Source organism: Rhipicephalus sanguineus, chromosome 2 (assembly GCF_013339695.2).
Source record: "Rhipicephalus sanguineus isolate Rsan-2018 chromosome 2, BIME_Rsan_1.4, whole genome shotgun sequence".
Taxonomy (NCBI): domain Eukaryota; kingdom Metazoa; phylum Arthropoda; class Arachnida; order Ixodida; family Ixodidae; genus Rhipicephalus; species Rhipicephalus sanguineus.
In genome coordinates this window covers 181,008,438-181,024,773 of record NC_051177.1, presented here as the reverse complement: position 1 = coordinate 181,024,773, position 16,336 = coordinate 181,008,438, and positions in this window count along the sequence as shown.

Sequence of the window (16,336 nt, the reverse complement as noted above, 5' to 3'; positions counted from 1 at the left end):
CCTCTCTGGTCGGAATCCATCGCATCGGAGATCTGTTCGTTCCGCTTGTTCGTTCTGCGGTGCCTACGTCACAGAAGTGAGAGGAGGCGCAGCTCTCCCGCCTAGAACCGCCGAGAGGAAGAGAACAGCCAATCGTGAAACGGACAGCTTTCCGGAAGTAGACGCGCATCCTGTGACGTCGGCACAGGGACCGTGAAGCGTTTCTCGCCTTTTAATAAATATAATTACTTTACAGAAAATTATTGTTTTTGCTTCTCAAGCTCAAACACTCTTTCAAACAGCAACAGCTTTGAGTGATGATATTTAGTAATGTTAGTTTTTTTTGACGTCGTCGCTAGATGGTGTCGCGCACGCGAAAAAAAAAAAGAGAAAAGTACCGCCAAGATGTGACGGCGCCACCACAGGCCCCGGAAAGTCTCAAGTTCCAGCGATCGCCGCAGAGGGCGAAAAAATCGACCGCGGCGAGTTCCAGCTTCAAACACCGGGAGTGGATCTACTAACCTCTGCGTTAGGATAACATGGCGACGTTGTGGTTATGGTGGCTAGCCACCATATTGTGGTCATAGAGTTTCCTAAAATGACCTAGAGGGAACTCTGGCGCTGCGATCGTTCAGCCACCATGGGAATGATGGGTAGTACACGGATTTGCCTAGTCTTCGTGCTTGTGGGCTTCGAACGCACTTGTGGCTTTGTTTATTGCTATGTTTTGGTTTTCTTTCGGATAAAAGAATGGATCGTTGTGAACTTCGTTACCAGATTTGAATCAGTGAGCCTAAAGAAGTTAAAGTGGTGAAGTGAAACTGCTGATTTTTGCTGAACTTCGTTTTGCGACAAAGCGGATGCAGGCGACGCGGAGCCAAACGGAGCCGAAAGAACGAAGTTTAGACAAATCCGTGTACTACCCATGATTCCCATGCTGGCTGAAGCGCGATGCATTGCAGCTCCCATAGACACTAGCGCCAGAGTTCCCTCTAGTAAGTATTGTAGGAAACTCTATGGTTGTGGTGGCCGCCATTCGCGCTATTTGACTTTTTATGAAGGGGCGCCCTCGTCGGGCCCAAACTTCAAATTAAAATATTCTTGAAATAAGGAAGTTTAGTTGGTTGCTTACTGTTACACTTCAATAAACAAATTGCTGTTTATACGAAGTGGCCTTGCCTTGCCAGGTACCGCGTCATCAATATTTTGTAATAGTTTTTGCTCCAACAGACTCGTAGTTGTCAGCAGCCTATCGGCATCATTATCTTCATTTCAAAATATACGGCGGCGCAACGACAGGTAACGGTTCGCGGTGCATTGGGATGGGTCTCGCGCTGTTTCGTTTCGCTGTAAATGTTTCGAGCCACTGCCGGCCGACACACTCGCTTTTGTTCTGTTCGTTTTGACTCGTTAAAATCCTTTCGCGAAGTGCATTCAGCTGACTTCAGGGGAACGAAGGGACCGTTGAAGCTTTCACCGGATGACACTCGTTTCAAGCCCGAGAATACGGACCGGTGAGTAAAAACCCATTGCTTTAGTTTTTTTAACCAATGGCTTTGTGTGGGTGTCACACGGCGGCGACGCACTGCAATATTCAATTTTTCAACGTCATATACTCTGTCGTTGAGCAAACGTGCGTTCCTTGCGGCGTGGCTTCACGTGGGAGCGGGTTGCTGAGTTGATCGTTCGGTTAACATTAACCAGGCCACTGCAATAAATAAAGGGAGGCAATTGCATCACCAAAGCCTCGCATGTATCTTCGTAACTAGTCCGTATATCAGTGCAAAAAACACATGAGTTATAGTTTGCCGGATCGCATTTGAGAAGCCAGGTTTAGAGGTCTCATTTCTCCTGCTGTCAGTTTAGGTTATCTTTACTACAATTTAGTGTAACAAAAGCTTCACATAATTATGAGTGCACTTTCACTTTAGTGTGATAAAAAACCGTCACTATAATCAGAAATATTTTTTTTCTGCTGTAGCCTCCTGGCCTGACAAGAAAACAGCTGTGTGCAATGAGCAAGGCACCTGTTACATGACACGCCTTGTAAAGAAGCTAGCCCGAGTGATACAACGTGCATTATAAGGTACGTTTACATATATGTATAACAAACTGCTGTTTTTGTTCACTATGTTTATATGTTTACTTTTGCAAAATTTAATATGATTATGCTTATCAATATCTTGTGATGTCATTACTTGTTTTTCCAGGATTGCCAGGCAACGACAGGGTGACTACCCCCGAATGTCCACTCCGCAAGTGCGGCGAAACATGTGAACGTCTGCTACAACAGGTCATCTTGAACCTCACGCTTGCAATGCTGTATTTGTGAATGGTTTAACAGGCATCTCATGGAGGTGTGCCTACAATCGTCCACAAGTATTAGCTGTCTACTGTGTCATGCAATCTACACCGCAATAGCGTTGAAATTGAGCACTAGCTCCGTGCATTAGTTACGTTACCTGGCACTGCTGAGCTCAATGACGCAGGTTTTATACCCAGCCACGGTGGTCACATTTCATTGGGGGCGAAATGCAAAGACAGTCGTGTGCTTAGATATGCGACTGAAGTTCAGGGAAAGACGGAAGCTTGAAGCGGCGAAAAATTTGTGAACAAGAGGTGTTGCTGGAGCAAATGTTTCGACAAGCAGTCTTGTCTTCTTCAAGGCTACAACTGCGTTTGTTTAACTCCAGGCAGTTAGAATCAACCTAGAGTTGCCCACTACTGTATGACTCATATTCATATCATGGTTTGCATGTGAATCATCAGAAATTATAAATTTAAGGGTAAATATATAGATGTCTGTCTGGCTGGGCAAGATTATAAGAATAAAGACTCTCCAGCCACATTTAATCATTAGTCTTCTTAATTGAAAAAACTAAGAGACCAAACGAGTCTCGAAACGTACGGTAAGTTTTTTTTTTAAATTATAAATCACATTACAAAACGAACATCACGGCAGTGAGGGGAATTAACAGTCTTTCCAACATCTAATAATATCTGGGGTTTAACGTCCCAAAATCACGATACGCCGTAGTGGAGTGCTCCGGAAATTTCGACCTCCTGGGGTTCTTTGACGTGCACCTAAACTAGTACACGGGCCTCAAAGATTTTCGCCTCCATCAAAAATACAGCTGCCGTGCAACGTAAATGCAACATTAGTTGTGCCTTATGAGACAGTTTACAAACTATGCTCAAAACTGTATTGCCTTAATTAACTGTGTTTAGATCATATAAGTTTACAAAAAGATACGACAAAGCTTTACAAGGCTGTGCTCAATTGCATTAGCCTTTGCACATATGTTTCAATGGGCTCCTTCAAATTATTTACAGCTAATAAAGAAATTATAAGTGTGACGAGCACTTCTTCCAGCACAGCTTCACCAAGCACGTTACGTTGTCATGATGAGTGAGATTGTGTTCAGTGAGTATGGTAGTGTTTTCTTTTTTACATAGCAGAGAAACGTCCCAAATTTGTTTGAACACGCCTACTTCTGCTCTTTGTTTGAATTACCATGTCACAGTTGTAGCACCTACCACTATCAAGTGAAAGTCTGTGAACTACTGTCACGAAAATAACCTAGAAAATCGAAGAGGTAATTTAAAATGTACATGAACTTGGACTTATCCATAGCCACACTGCAAGATTTACGTCGTGACGTTGACGAAAGCAGCAGTCCAAGATGAAACTTTTTATTCGGCCGAACTTGTGGCCGGGAAATGAAAAGTCAAACTACAGCAATACACACTGCACACTGATAGCGGTGAACAGGCATCGGCCGTCGATAAACTGATCTGTGGCAAGGCGCGTCTGCATTTATACCTGTGGCATCGAACATTCGAGCATTATCACTGGTGGCTGCGTTAGTTCGACAATAAACTGAGTTGTTTGCAATTGCACGCTCCAGCCTAACAGAAGATCCTAAAATAATCTGGAATGATCCCAGACACTCTGGCACGGTTTGCGCAACGCAGTAACTACACGTGCAATTGGCCAATAACATAAAACATAAAAGAAAGGAGCGCATGTGGCAGTATTTCAAGCCGGAGCATCCAAAAGTAGCAGGGAGAATACATACTTGAGCTCCCAAGCCCAAATATATTGAAAAAGTAAATAACACAATAACAAGTATGCAATATATATATGACCTTTATTTATCCAGCATTGGCACAGGTTCACATCATGCCCCACAGTTTGATTTCGTGAGTGTTTGCTTGCAATAGAGTGCTCAAGTTCTATCGAGATGTCTATGTGATACAGAGATTGTGCTTACGGCTGAGCAGTTGTTTAGTGTTCTGTGCAAACACCAACAAAGATGTACACTGCATGCCTAAAGCTTATTTTCTCAGAACTGTGCTTCTAGAATTTGTAAGCACTCGCCTTATATCTCTGCTTCTTTAGCATTCATCTACGCTGCATACTCAGCAGTCCGATTACTACTAGCGCCAAGAAATTCTAGCTGTAGGAACAAAACGAGCCTGAAATATTTTCTTCCACCTATTACCTGAATACGTAATACCTATGGTATGGCTTCACTGCCGAGAATTTAGCCGAGAAATTCGTGCCTGCCCTGTAGACACAACGCGATATTCCTTAGTTGTAACGCATTCAAGGTGACATCGCAGAGCGAGAAAGATGCAGAACTGTACGCATCCGCGAGTGTTTACGTAAAAGATTAATCAAACTACAATGCTCTCACTGCGCCAACTATCTGTCGGCGCAGCGCACGTTTCGTTTCCGACTCCACACCATGCACTCAAAGATCAACACAACCTGACAAGCGCCGCATAACTAACGGAAGGATAAGACCCTTGTCCGAAAGCTATGCTGTTAAAACTCGGACGCTGCTACACAATGAGAGCAACGTTCTTTCAGCAATCTCGGTGTTCAGTTATATGCACATATTTGTCAGCTTTCAGACTGATTACACACGTACGGGTTGAAAGCTTTCGACGTGTATCAGTGACATATTTTGCTTGGACCTGACTGTATACATTGCTTGTACCAGCTTGGGCACTCACAATAAACGATGCAAACCTTACTTGATTGACGTTGTTTTTGCCAGTCGAGGCCAATTTGGTCACCTGGCGATAAATATTACACACGCGAGCAGCGATTTAGCAACGACAAAGAACAAAATACCACAGGGAGCAAAAAGCGCAGTAGCGCGACCAGGGCGAACCAACCGCAAAAACGCGTTTATCTAATGATGATGATAGTACTCTCAGCGCCATCTCGCCTCGCTCTATTGCAGTTCAGTACGCCGCCGCTACCCTTATTTCCGTACTACAGCCAAAGGTACAGTTTCCGTTCTCTAAAGTGGTAGATGTTCTCTGGCCACCATCGAAAATCCCTAGAGATCATGCTAGAGATTCTCTCCCTACCTAGGCATGGGTGTTCTCTGACCTAGGTAGCTAGCTGTCGAACACAAAAGGATTTTGTACGCTTTCTAGACGCTCGCGGTATCTCGCGGTAACTTCTGCTTTTGTTTGTTCGTTTTGAAACCAAGATGGCAGCGCCCACGAGACGCGAAGGGGGTAGTTTGTTTACGTTGTGCCAGCCGTTGTGCGTCTTAAAACAAAAGATATTCAGCTGGATGTAGTTTACATGTAGCCACCAACTTACGATAATGTTTACATCGTTTAGACCGGCTGGTATAATAACAGCCGGTGAACAGCATGGACAACCACCAGGCAAAAATAATTAATTACTCACACTTAGCTGATCATTGCAAAAGAGTGTCAAATTTGTGAGCCAGTTTGGCCTGATTCAAAGATGTTCTTTGCTTACAGAAACAAAATTGCACGTAATATAACAGAAGCCTTACATATCAGGAGACGTTCAGATAACTGCGTAAGCGAGCCGTAAAGCTTACTAACGAAGAATTTTCCCGTGGCAGTGTCACGTGATTATTTTGTGGTTTTTGTAGACAAAATACTTTATTTTGCAAATTGGTTGTACAATGTGATACCTTTTTTTTTGTATGGCCTTGCTCACGTGCGCTACTAGAGTTTGCATATTCATGTAACTGCCTTTCCGCAGTAAACTGAGCAACGAGTCGGCGCTTGTCTGGTCCCTTGCATTCCATTCTCGTTCATTGTCTTGGGTTGGCGCTGCCACTTAATGAATGAACAGTATTGGTTTGATGAAGAAGAAAACGCATATTTCCGCTAAACATTGGGGAACACGTATCAGTGTTGTTGGTAAGAGGAGGGTGAAAGAGGGAAGGGCAGGCCACCTGCTCGATAAATGAGTATTCCCACAACGGCGAGCTCTAGTATTCCTTGAACGTAGTTTCGGAGTAAGCCTCCCTTTGTTACCCCGCCCCCTCCTCCCCATTGCCTTTTTTTCTGGCCGGTCGTGTTGCCAGAAAATGCCCTTTCTATCTCCGCAGCCTAAGGACGGTCAAACGGAGCTTTCGGAGTCGCGCTCGATTATACCCCGCGCACGTGCTCTCGGAGGCTTGCTCGGTACTTCGGCGAATATAATTCACAGCACCACTGCCTGCCTTCCTTCTTTTTTTTTTTTTTGGACCAGCCGCTGAAGGTTGACTAAAAGGTAACTTGTTCTGCACGCTTTGTGGGACCACGGCCGGGCTAGACTGCACGTGCGCGCTCAAGCGCGCACGTGCAGTCTAGCCCGGCCGTGGTGGGACGAAAGATGCCAGTTTGAATGACACAGAACAGACTCCTGTCTCTGAGAAAAAGATGGGAGAATTTGAAGACCCCTCGCTTTGCTGAAGAGCTGATGGCCCTGGGAGTGGGGAGGAAACTTTAGCTCGCTTCCATAAAGGCAGCAGTTGCTTTAGCAAAATAGTTGAGGCTTGTGCTCGTCGGTGCCTATTTGAAAGATGCAGGACGCAGAAGAAATCTTTTCTAGAAAGCCTGTTTCGCTCTTAACAAAGCGCTGGGCTGTGTGAGGGGTGCTTCCCTAGTCTCGGATTGGGATGGACACAGCGACCACCTGAAAAAATTCTACGTTCTGAAAAATGGCCTTCGGTGAGGTGAAAAGCGGGGGGGGAGGGGGGGTTGGGTTGGCTTATAGCTTTGGGGGGGGCGATCGCCCAATCGCCCCCCCCCCCCTGGATCCGCCACTGGATGTAAGTAGTGTTTGGGAACTTCCTACGCGAGAAAAACAAAACAAAAAAAAAAAACGAGCTGCTCAGTGGAGTACTGCTGTGAGAGAGAGAGAGAGAGTAATTTCAAGTCTCTGTGAGCCGTTGTTTTCCCCTCGGAGCGTTGTCGTGACAGTCACTACCATAAGAATTCACCGCTAAACCGTGTAATGAGAATTCCGGTGAAATCTGCTGCTCGTATAAGGTGTGGTGCCGTCGATCTTTGTTGACGAACGGAATTAATGGCAGGCTCCGAGGACAGCATTCTCGAAGAGACGAAAATTTATATGCCCCACTTAGAAAAAGAATTTCAATTCGTACAGTTCAAAATCCTGTGCTAAGTGCCGCTCTGTGAAACCTGAGGAAGTGCGCAACACGGAGACCGAGTGATTCTCGTTCGTGGAGTTCCCGCTACACCGTTTACTAAAGGCTGTTGCTAGGGTTACGTCCAGACGTAACTGAGTCACCGCTATCGTTACGTCCAGACTACAGTCCCTAGATTTTTCCCTGTTGAAGAGCAGGGAAAATCTAGGGACTCTAGTCATGTGGCTTTCACAGTACATTATTTTCCTGTTGCTCAGTGCCCTGTTGCTCAGTGCCCCTCTGCGCCCTTCGGGCGCGGCAACCTAATCGTGGCTTCGCCCTCGCTTCGCGAGTGCGGCCATTTCGCTAACGCTCAATGGCCGGTTGGCAGGGTCACGGTCACGCGCTACTGGCCGCTGTCGCGGCCACGCGCTGTTTAGCCCGCGCAGGCGGAGGCGTACGTAGCCCAACAGCCGCGTCGCGCTTCTCTGGCAACAGACTTCAGCAACACCTGAGACAAAAAAAAAAAAAAAATTGCAGCAGCAGCGAGGTTCGAACCAACGTCCTCGCAGTTCCGAGCACGACACGCTAGCCGTTGCGCCACTGAGGCCAATCGGTTCGGTAGGTCTAACGGGCTGTATTTGTATTGCCACGCTGGACGTAACTTTTAAGACTCGTTATTCTTACGTCCAGACGTAACTGCAACGGCTCGTACCATTACGTCTAGACGTAACGCTAGACACTCCCTTTACGGAAGCGTTGATGACGTCAATGTTGGAGGTAAGCATGTAGGGTTTCCTCGGCGCAAACTCAGTGTGCAATTTGCGCGCCACTTTTTGCTGCTCTTTAACAGTTTCCTGCTTGTTATTGCAGTTGAAATACGTGTCGACCGTAGCTAGTTCCATCAGATTGTTTCCCCTGTCGTACAGTAGATGTGTAGCTGCTAGAAATCTTTACTCGTGAGCGCGCCGGCTGGGCCACGGCCGGGCAGAAAGTGTTCGCGATACAGGCGGCAGATGGCGCGGCAGCCCGCAGGCGAGCTTCGTTCGCGAGGGCGCGGGCCAGGGTTGCCACTAGTGGCTACTTTACGCCAAATTAGCGAATTTGAGAAGCCCGTGGCGACTTAAAATTGAGCATGGCGACATGGCGAATTTTTTGCGACTTTCGGCTTAGGTCTCGACTGAGTTGTGCATTCTATGCCTATTGTCTTCCCACCGAATGATCTATATTTTTTTCTATTTTTCTTGGTTTTCGGCTCACCAGTAGAAGGCGCACTTTACACGTAATACAGTGCGTCCATTATGTTTCTCGTGTGGATCGCCTCAATTAATCTAGATCGCGGAGGTACTGGTGCCTCCCCCAGCAAACTCCCAGCGAAATGTAAGTCAGCGGATTGCTTTGCGTGCCGCGAGGCAGTGGTGTTAGACTAAATTCTTTATGTGCTTTAAGCTTCTGATGATGATGATGTTGGTGGTCTTGCCCCTTTTTAACGGGTCGCCATAGTTCGGTGTCCAAAACCGGCGTGACCAAAGCATGAAGTTTCGCTTCCAAAGTGGCTAGACGACGGGTAGGCCGTGTGTTCCGACCATAGCTCCAACTTTTCTGAATAGCTTGTCGACTTCGTCACTGCTGCAGTACCCCCCTATTTCTGTACGTATATTATTTTTATTAACATACTTTTATGGCAGACCAAGAAGTCGGCTACTCTGGGCAGCCTTCAGAAACTGCACCGAAGCGAACGTGTAGTGTAAGCTTGACCGCACAAAATCGTGGTGCGGGCACTGTAAAGGTCGCGCAGTACTTTGATGAAGTTATTTCTGTTGCTTTTAATTAAGTTGTTCGATTATTGGACGTATGATTGCACTGCAATGATATTGTTTAATTTATCTGAAGGAATTCAGGCTGCGCACGCCATCTCTCTCTTTTTGAAGCGACTGCTTCGCTCCGTATTCGCTTCAACTGAAACTAACGTACCTTTTTCAAGCAATCCCAGAACCGCCCGCGGGCGCGCGAAGCACTATGGGAAAAGTGTGTACGGCGAGCCCGCCGGCTGTTCCGTCGCACGCTGCTCGTTGGCGCCGTGGGAGCACCAAACGAAAAAAAAAACGCGTCGCCGCTGGTTGACTATTATTAAATCCTAAATACTACACATGTCTGAACGCACCTGCATGCATTTCTACGCATGAAATGCGAAAGGAATGATGCAGTACGTCAGTGTAGGTATTACCGAGCGGATGTATACCGGATGTAGCAGTTAAGCGGCATGCGAGTTATCACGTGCCGATACATACAGTCAAAACGTGCTTTCGTGAGCGATGTGAGCTGGAACACCGAATTCGTATTTATTCAATGATTACTTGTTCACAGGCCGCTATGGCATTTAAAGGGACACTAAAGGCAAATATTAAGTCTACGTTGATTGTTGAAATAGCGGTCCAGAAACCTCATAGTGCTACTTTTATGCCAAGGAAGTGCTTATTTTGAAATAAAATCACGTTTTAGTGGTCCGCATCGCGTTAGCGCACTTCAAATCACCCGCCTGAAATCCGACTTTCATACGTCACTGCTGCCGTGCCCAACGTTGCCCGCCTTTACTGCGCGGCCGCCGGCACTAGTAGCAGCAGAGCGAATGTAGCGGGACCCACAGCAGCAACAACGGCCATCGAAGCTTGCCGCAATCGCCGCAATGGATGTGGACGGAGAACTTGACAACGAGACGTTGGCTCGCGATGCGCTGGGCTCCAATTCAGCGACTTGAGCCCGGATGAACGCGGTATGCTGCTGAGGGCTCGTAGTGCCGGCGTCGTTGCATGCGGCATTTCGTCGAACTTTCATGAGCGCGCAAAACAAACGCGGCAGTACGCGATCCCGAAACTACCACTGAGAGGCGACCGCTTGAGCGAAGCAGGGCGCCGGGCGAAGCGCAGTTCGGGGAAAACGGAACCTTTGAACCACGCGCGCCGTTCCCCCATGGCAACGCCACAAAGGTTCTTTTTCCATGAATCAAACGGAAACGAACAAACAGCATTTTATTACGTCTTTTGATGCACGGAAGGTTCTTTCTTTATTGCAGCTAGTTTGATTATTAGTGATTTATTGTAGGCAGACTCTCATACGTCATCGGTATCACTTCGAAAATGTCCCACTCGTGGCGCTCATCATGTGATACATTTAGCTTAATTTCTCGGTAAGTAAGGCACTACTGTTGATAATATTGCCGTTTTAGAAGTTGTCATACATTGAGCTTTCACTCTGACATAAATTGTTATTTGCCTTTAGTGTCCCTTTAATTCCATAGCGGCTCGTGATCGGGTTTAACCAAACTGTAGAGGGGTGTTACAGTGTTCAGGTATACAGATGATTATTTGATTTTAATTGACAAGTCACGCGCTGTACAAAGAAGTGAGCACATTCTAAACGTGTTTAAAGAAAAAAGGATGGGACTATAATTCACTTGCGAGATGTCTTGCTCTGAGAATTTGCAGTTTCTTGGAGCATGTTCGCGCGCAGTATAGCACGCGTTCAGCGAAATGGGTGTTTAATTTCGCGTCGGCGCATTCAAATATTGTTAAACGAGGAATTGTGATGTCATGATTACTCACGGCATTGGAAAAAAAAAAAACCTTGCGCACATAAAATGAGCAGTAGTTTCCAGCTGCAAAGTGATCAAAGAGGTGGGATATCCTGCGTATCGTTGTATCGGTTTGCGAAAATCTGTCCGCATGGCAAAGAAAGATTAACACGGTCGTCCTTCGTCCGTAAATAATGAAGAAACTAGAAATATTGCAGTTATTCCACATATGTCTAAGAAGTCGCATGGCCCGAAGAACGTAGGGAAGTGATGTGGGGGTGAAGGTTCTGTTTGCCGCCCCAAATAAGCTTAGTCGCATTAAGGTCGCAGGGGTCTGCGGTGGAAAAAGAAAAGTGCGGTCAGAGGCATGCCAATTGTTTTGTAAATTGTTTAGGAGTTAACCGCAAATTTCTCTTTCATGAGTCCACATGTACATCGGCCAGGCTGGTCGATGTATTAAAGGGGTACTGACACAAAATTTCGCGGCCGAGATAGCCTGCTTGATCGATTCCCGCGTACGTGCAGGTACCATGTGCAAAATATCGACAGCGAATAAAGTTTGGAAGGTATTTTATATGAATTTTGAAGTTCGCGAGTGCCATCCAACATTATAGGCCACTTCTGGTGCATTGACACCCTCGGAGGTGACCCGAGGTGACCCCCCTACTTCCCCTACGTAATCGCTTCAGCCGGTACAAGTTATGATGACGTCGTAGCCGCCGTTTCTGTTTTGACGCGCTTCCCGACGAATCGCTCCTCGCCAGCGGGTCAAACCTGAAGTGACTCGCCACGTCGAAAATTCCTTCCATATCCGCCGCAAGAAAATCGTCGCCATCAGACGGCAATGAGCCCGACGACGACAGACCACGCGGAAATGCGTCACTGTTCTGTGTGCTCACGTGACCGAGCGTTTCACTCGCTAGGTGGTGATAGTTGCACCCGGCGGCGGGAGAGGTTCTTTGCAGTACTATAGGCAGGCTCTATAGCAGTACGTTCCACAGGGGTCTCCTTTGCGCATGCGTGGCCACGCCTGGCAACCATGGGCAGCGCACGCTGGCACCTAAAGTCCCTAGATTTTTCCCTGTTCTTTTGACTTTACTGGCTCCCGCCTCACGCAAACGCCTGGCCTTGGAAAATATGGGGAGCGCGCGCTAGCAGACGCCGCACGCCGGCGGCTATGAGGACCCAACTAAAAATGTCGCTCTACAACAGCCGGAATCAAGCTTAGAAGAATAGGAAAAAGGGACGAAGGCTCCCACGCGGGCACATTTGAAAGAAGTATTGGGCGTGCAGCTGCTACGATGGGCGATTATATGCGCCCCAAGCAACGCTGGCCGACTGCCGACGTTTGGCTGATCACTGGCAAATAGCCGGCAGCCGACTTCACTGGCCACCAGACATCCGAAAAGGGTCGGCCGGAGGTGCGCTGCCAGCTACGTCGGCGCTAGATCGGCTGCACGATTCGCGCCACCGTCGGTGGCCGAGTGAACGCCGAGCGCGCCAAACGCTTGTCGGCACTTGGTCGGCTGCACGATTCGCACCACCGTTGGTGGCCGAGTGAACGCCGAGCGCGCCAAACGCTTGTCGGGGCGACAAGTCGGCAACACTTCGTGCCGGCCTTGGTTGCCGGCAGAGGATTCGAACAGCGTGTATTATTTTAGGGCAGCATAAAATACACTGCAGGAAGTGTAAACAACTCCTACAGTGTGATTTTTTAAACATTACAAAAATCACCTGTGACACACAACATACTTGTGGCCCTTGAGCTGATTACACCAAGTGGTAGAGATTATTTGTGCGAACAATCCAAATACATTATTGACTAAACAAAAATAATAGCGAGCCATTACATTCGTGCATGGTTTCTCCAGGCGTGCATATCTACTTTTAAAGATTTTTTCGAGACCATCATTCGCCAAGTGTGCGACAGTATTTATATACATGGGCGTTAAACTAGGCTTTTGTCGTTGTTCGATGCTTAAAACTGATTCTTACAAAAATAAACGTGACTGAAGCAACAGTGAACTTCTGCCTAAAATTTGATGGCATAAATATTAAATCGTAAGATTTCATTCCAATTATTGCAAACTCAGTGGCTACAGTTAGTCAGTTGCAGTAGGTAAGTCAGTGTAATTTTAAGGTCATTAATGAACTTTATTTAGATAGGCGATAATTTATTTTGCTTTTTCATGCAAGTAATTTCACCCGCTTGCATTAAACCGAGCTCACATATTACATTTATGTCATTTCTGAACTAAAACGGCCATTAAAAACCATTCTGTATAATCTAAAAGAAGACAACATGAAGCATGAAAATTTTTGCGTGCTGCCCGAGCAGCGCTGCACACTCAAACAGTCTGTGGATAGAGAGACGCAGTGTTTAGTTCTATCAGCTAGTCCTTTATTATGTAATTTGCGCAATGTAATGAGTAAAAGTTCTTATCTTTCGCTGACGGATAAGTCAGGCAAGCGGAAATACCATATATGCTATGTGAGAAAAACTCATCAAAAGGCGTGGCCGCAATGTAAGATTTTAGTACCAATACACGAACAAGAAATATTCTTTCAAGTTTGTTAGAACGAACACACTCGTGCTGTGAAAAATAAAACGCAGGAGGCGGGAAAATGCGGGAAAGAAGAGGGTCAGAAGGAACCGCGCTGAGCGTGGAGTGAAAAGCACATTTAAAAAAAGAAGCAAAAAAACATGCGCTACGGCGGCCCGCGCCCCGGCAGGTCCCTGTGGGGAGAGGGAAACTTCTTTTTTTCCGCTGTTCTGCGGTTTTCTTTCTCAGCGTGGAGCCGCCTCCTCTTTCGAAGAAGCCGCACATCTGCAGGCCCGCCGTCAGTGCCCAGCAGTGCTTTTTGCCGCCAAGATAAGAAAATGGGACACGTCCGAAACAGCACCGCTAAAGACTTGCGTTTGTCAAAATTTACGCGTGTACGTCTAGGTAGCAACAAATTTTCAATTAAGTTAAAGCGAATTTATCTTTTTTTTATTGTGCAATGTAGTTACACCTTACCTCCCACAGATAATAAGCTCTGGCTGAAACCAGGGAACTAGACGGGTATATTCCCCGATATGCCTATTTGAAAAGTTTCTGTTATCCCATCACTTTGTCAGAGGTCGCCTTGTATATGTTTGTGACATTCATCCTTTAGCACAGCATTTCAAATAAAAATGAACCCTTGTTTTTAATAAAAGACAAAGCAGGTACACCGTAACCTACATTATAAAGAAGTTAAATACTGCACAATTAGGATATCACTGCCTCAAGATATGAAACAATGCCAGTCAGAAGTCGCATTGTGGTCGTTTTATACGTCTTGAAAATACTAAACAAAAAGATAAGCGAGCGAATATGATGCATGGAAATGCATGAGAAACATTCCGCGGATTTGTCTAATCTTCTTACTCATACGTATAAAAGAATCGCATATATTGGAGCATTTGCGGCGGGTAACGCGCAACGCACACTGCTGTTCTGTTGAATCAATGCTAATAAAATGTTTGCTAGTTCCGTTATTTCACAGAATAATAATTATCCATAGGAGCAACACGTGCTTAAAACTGGACGCTGTAGCTTTATATTTCTATGATTCTATGGACGCTGTAGCTTTATATTTCAAGACGCATTAGACAAATGCATAGCTAGTGCCTCGCGGTAATCTGCCGTCGACGGTGCCTCGCATGCAAAACGAAAAAAAGTAATAAAATTACATTGCTAATAGTAGACGCTTCACGTGCCGTTGACGATGTCTGTGGCTGACTGTCTGCGCAACGTGAGCGTACAGTACGTTTCTACACATATGAGAGCTTAATTATCAAGTCCCTTGCCGACGCACCATATGGGACCAGGTGCACTGCTCGACACCGTTAGATTGATTTATATATTTGTCCAGCCTTACACCGGCTGCATAGAGTGATGAGGATTTGTCAGCAGAGCTCATCAATCTAACGCCGTTGTTATCGAAAGCAGAGCAAAATAACGCGACGTGGTGAAAAGTATTCGTCTCTGATCGAGTGACAAGTTGAACACCGGTCAATTTTACTTTGAAATTCAACATTTATGTTTCGAGCTAACAAGCGCGAGCGCGTTCGGGCAGTATGTTGAGGAATAAGTCATGTAGTGCAGCTACAAACGCGATGACGTCCTTTGGTCAAACAAGGAAAACAGCAATGACCGTCAACCACAGACGTAAGGGAAACTTCCGGCTAAGGAATAACATCGAGTTTTGCTCTGAACTGACTGAAGTTAAGCTATTATTCGGATGCTGACTAGACATGCGATGGCCATAATGATGAGCGCATGCATTGACTCAATAGGGAAGTTGGAATTCGTCGGCGTTGTGAAGAATTATTCGTTTGGAGACATATCGTTAAAATATATTTATAACCTTGAGAAATCGCAAGATTTGAACACTCTGGAGATCAATGTATTTGCCACCAGGAAGTACATAACGGATAAGAAAGTGCAATCACACGAATTTATCTTTAATGTGGCTTTACAATGGTCCATTGTGCTGCGGTGTAGAATTGACTGAAATAGTTCGCAAATGGCACTTTGATTGTAACCGACCACGTACATTACACCATCTATTAGTAATAAATATTATTGAAAATGAATTAATTCAATCTTTCTCCCATCGGAAAGGTTTTGGCTGCTTTATAGCGAGCCCCCCAAAATATTAATTTCGTCACACGAAACGTGCGAAATAGAGATCTCGCGGACTGTACAACTTTGCTGGAAAATTTCAGCTGCGTGTTTCAGGGGCGCGAAAGCTCTAACTGATTATATGAAAAGCTGAATTGCCAAGTCATCTTAAAATATGGCGTTTCTTGCAGCTTATTAAATGTCCATCTGTCTAAGAATGATGTCGCATTTGTAGTTCTGCTCCAATCAATAACCCCAGCACTAAAGTTATGTTTGCTGTGCCTCAGCATTCCCGAATCCAGCCGAATATTTCTGATGTGCACGTTAAGTATTTGACTAGGAAAAGGTACAATTACGGAGTTGGTTAGGGGCGGAATTTAAATGTCGAAGTTTTTCGCCTGCTTCGCAAGAAACTTCGCAACCTTTAGCGATCGGGCCGCCGAGAATCCTCCGCCGCATTGTCATGAGTACCGATCAAGCCCTACCTCTTATGATGAAGCACTTATATGCTCAATGTACAGTGGTACGACATGAGTGCTTTTCAAGTGTACTGAGCGTTTACGGTTTCTGCTTGAAGCTCAAGAAAACGTACCGCCTTTGCATGCATTAGATGCAAAGCACTTGAGTTGAACAACAGCAATAAATGGGAACAAATGCGAGTGCCGAGCAGAAATTTAATTTTGATCGTGATACTATAGCGCGCTAGGCTCTATTAA